Source organism: Lethenteron reissneri, chromosome 37 (assembly GCF_015708825.2).
Source record: "Lethenteron reissneri isolate LAM-NWPU_2019-01 chromosome 37, ASM1570882v1, whole genome shotgun sequence".
NCBI lineage: Eukaryota > Metazoa > Chordata > Hyperoartia > Petromyzontiformes > Petromyzontidae > Lethenteron > Lethenteron reissneri.
Genome location: NC_083815.1, coordinates 5,147,077 through 5,151,246, shown reverse-complemented (window position 1 = coordinate 5,151,246; position 4,170 = coordinate 5,147,077).

The window sequence follows — 4,170 nt, the reverse complement described above, 5'->3', positions numbered from 1 at the left end:
CTGTCGTGGTCTTCTATTTGCGTCGGGCTATTTGGGAGGTCGTTTGGGAATCCGTGGGCAATGTGACACCGCCGGGATGAGCCGAGGCTGCTCTCTGGCCGAACGCCGGAATTTTTAGACGCCGACAAAAGCCTCCGAGGCACGAGCCGAGCGTGGCACGAGCCGAGCGGTCCGTTCGTGTTTGGGAAGGTTCCGTTCCATCGTCAGGCCGATGAAAGCACAAATCGGATTAACACCCAAGTCAGCGGCGGCTCCGTCATTGCTTAAGGGTGCATCGATTCACTCTTTGCAGTGATTCAGTCATTTTTTATGGCCTCTGTTGTTCTTGCAGAGAGGCGGGGGTCACGTAAACCCCTTACATACAGCATAGACAAGTATGACGACAATGTACAGCGGTTGGTCATCCACTGCTGGATAAAGGCTTCTCCCACCCTGCTCCCACCTCTCACTGTGGAGGTCGTTTGAGCGTCGTTCACGGCGGCCGTCAGTGCATGATGTTGAAGGCGGTGGGGTGCTCAGGAAGGGGACCCCACATCGCTCGCTTCCAGTGGCTTCATTTGCAGCAGCAAGAATGGTCTGGAACCCACTTGGCCACGCCAAATCCGTCCCGTGTTCCGAATCAACGACAGACCACTCCAAGAAAACAACTCAGTCACTCGGTAGGACGATGGCACAAGACCGACTGACTCGCACGCTGTGAATGTCCACACACCCCACAGTTTTGGAATCTTTATTTATCCTGAAGACATCCGATCAGCCATGAAGTCCTTTTTCACAGACGTTCAGTAAGGGGGGCCATCCATTGAGTAGGTACGCAAAAATCTGTCAAAACTTGACCCCTCCCCCCCTCCCTGTACGCACGCGCACTTTTTACACACACCCCCCCCCCCTCACCTGAATCCTATAGAACGGCCGATATCTAATCCACGCAGAAGCGATCAAGGATTCATAATATGAACGTGTTTAAGCAAACAGATCGTCCACCACCGGACTGTCTAACTCAATTGAAGGCCAATGTAGACACATTATTATCGAGGCTTCACCCTACCCCCCCGCTTCCTATGCGTACATTGTCAGTAGACCCCCCATACGCAAGCGTACACGTTTGGGTTAACCCCCCTCTCTCCCCCCCATGCGTACGTACTAAATGGATGGCCCCCAGGCTGTTGGTAGTCGTAGTTGTGTCCGCATGATGCTGTGGTATCACTGGATTACAGCATTACAACATTGTGGAAAGGCGTTACTTGTGCTCTAGTGGTAGTGCCTTATGCCGAGACTCCCTGCTCCAAGGCAGCCTAGCGGCATTGTTGAAAACATCGCGTGAGAAGTGAATCTCTGCTCGCCGCTGATGTTGGCCATGGCGTTTGTAAGTTACGAATAACGAACGAATGATCCAGTGCGCGCAATCATGCGATTAGGAATCGACTTCAATGTCGATGCATTGATCGCTGCGCCTCTCATCACTGCCATCACTTGGAGGGGGCAGGCTGGACAGCAGCCACCTTCCCCGCTCATCCGCATACGACGTGCTCCCACGCAGCTCGTGTTTGTGTTGATCGTGTTTGTCGTGTTTGTGTTTGTCGTGTTGATCGTGTTTGCCGTGTTGATCGTGTTTGTCGTGTTGGTTGTGTTTATTGTTTCTAGATTTGAAGTTTTCGTGACTGCAAGGATCCATACTCTGTTTTTTTCGGTAAAGTCACGTAGGTGAAAAAATATATATACGCTCTAAGCCTGGTGGTGTTTCATTCAGACGCTGTCTTTCCGACAGACCTGTTCTTCACCCGAGGACGGCTGCTTGCGTTGTGGCCGAAACGTCGTGAGAATTATTTTATGTTCTATTTGTATTATTTTATTATTTCCCTTCTACGTGACTTTACCGAAAGAACCAAGAAGATGAATCCCTGCAGTCACGAAAGCTTTAAATCGAAAAATTATGACGGATGCTTGTGTTGCTTCCGAAACGTCGTGATTTAAATTTGTTGTTTTATTTTTTAAATATATTTTTGGTTTTCACCTACGTGACTTTACCGAAAAAACCAAAGAGTATGTGTTCATTGTGTTTGTGTTTATCGTGGGTGCTGGCGAACAGTGGACGAACAATTCGGCCACGAAAAGCAAAGTAGCAGATGTGGCTCTCGCCATATCATTAGGCGAAGCTTGGCCTTCCGTATGGCAAAGTCCATCACCCAATTTGCCTCCCCCCACCCCACACATCAAAGCGTGCCTTGAAGTGCAATTTGTTCATGAAATGCTACTGTGACCAGGGGCGTCTTTAATGTCCACACTAATGGACAGTGGGGGCGGCAGGGTCATGCCGGGCAAGGCCGTGATTATAATATATATTGGGGGGGGCACATCCCCCCCCCCCCAATATTCAAATATGCTCAAAATGTCCCCTCCTATATTGCTATAAAATAGATTTCTGTTTATATGATTGTGGTTATGGTTGTACTTTATTCATCTCTAATCTCTGTCAGTACATACAATGAAACAAGAAAAGGTAAAAAAAGAAAAAACAGAGCAATGTAATACAATACACTATTAGACATTATTGTAAAAAAATTAAATAAAAAAGTCCATCTTATGTGTTAGTGATTTTTGAAATATTTTAGGCAGGAAATTTGTTTTCAAATTTAGATTTTCTTCTGGGGGGGGGGGGGGACCCCCAGACCTGGACGATTTGATCCCCCCCCCCCCCCAATGTTGACTCCATGGCTATGGCCTTGTTGCCAGGCCCCCGTCGATACAAGAGGGGAATGAAAATACTTGCCAGGCAGGCTCTGGAAGGAGACAAGGAGAGGCCCTGGGCATTTTGACAGATGGTGGTTGAGGGGCTATCACGAGGGGAGTCGGGAAGAGGTGGGAGGGGGGGTAGTAATGTGAGCTTTGGGTAGCAGAGTGGTTTTCAGTTAAAGAAGTCGTGATGGAACTGTGCTTAGTACAGAGGCAGCACATGCTGGAGAATGCAAGAACAGCAGCTGTAAGTGTGGCGAAGCCTTGGCTTATGATGCATTCACATATCATGGGAGATAACCTTTGAGCCCATTCCATCACTTGACACAAGGGCATACGAAAGCCAAGATATCCCAAGTCCAACTCTCTCCTTGCCCCGTTGAACTATATGTGCTGCTCATCTCTGTTAGTTACCCTGGGGCAGTGATGGAAATTTCACATTGCTTTGGCCTGGGAGCAGTCTTTCTATAGAACAGCTACCGTCAATACCCCCCATTAAGTAATACTCATCGCACTGACCCTGTTCTGATGATGTGCTTAGGGTCCGTCCATAAATGACGTCACGCGATTTTGTCAGACCCCCCTCGAATATGACGTCACAAAGCTCTGCCCCCCCCCCAAAACCACATTTCCATTTTGAAAATAAAACATGCTTCAAATCGCTTTAAACTATTGTCATTGGAGTGCGTATTTAATGTGGCGCTGCACTCTGATGTTGTAGGAGTGTTGTTATAACAATTCGTGTTGTCGTCACAATTCTATATTTATTTAAATTTGCGCATTTTTAAGTGACGTCACATTTCCAACCCCCCCCCCCCCCTTGTCACACATCGTCACACATCATCACAAATGTCTGACCCCCCCCCCTAGGTGCGTGACGTCATTTATGGACGGCCCCTTCATTCTAACATGGTTTTGAACCGACACATTTTCCGTTTGTCAATTACAAGTATTATACTGAGCCAGCGAAGCTCATATTATGGCTTTGAATCTGAAGTTCAGCAACCCTGATTAAACCTGGACCCTCAAGGGTATAGTCAGTTGATGGTGTCAGCCGAGTCACCTATGAACTGTTAAAAAGGAAAAACCCCACCACATTAATTGTGTGCGTTCACTTAATTTGACCTATCCCAGTTCAGACAGTTAAACATTTTCCTTTGACTGCCACGCGACAAACATGTACCAACAATAGCATGCGGGAAGGTGCGATGAGCACGTGCGCCCCCTAGTGCGTCGATAAAGAGGTCACGGGCGGAGACGACCGGCCGGGTGGCTCAAGAGGTCAGAAGCCCCGTGCTGCCACTGACACTTCGTTGAGCTTCCATTCGTGACCAAGGCCGCTTTTGAAGAGTAAGTGAACACCTCAGTGGGCTGTGTCTGGTAGGATGGGGGTGGTTTAGTTTAATGTGTCTCTGTGATATTTTGTTTGTGGGGGAG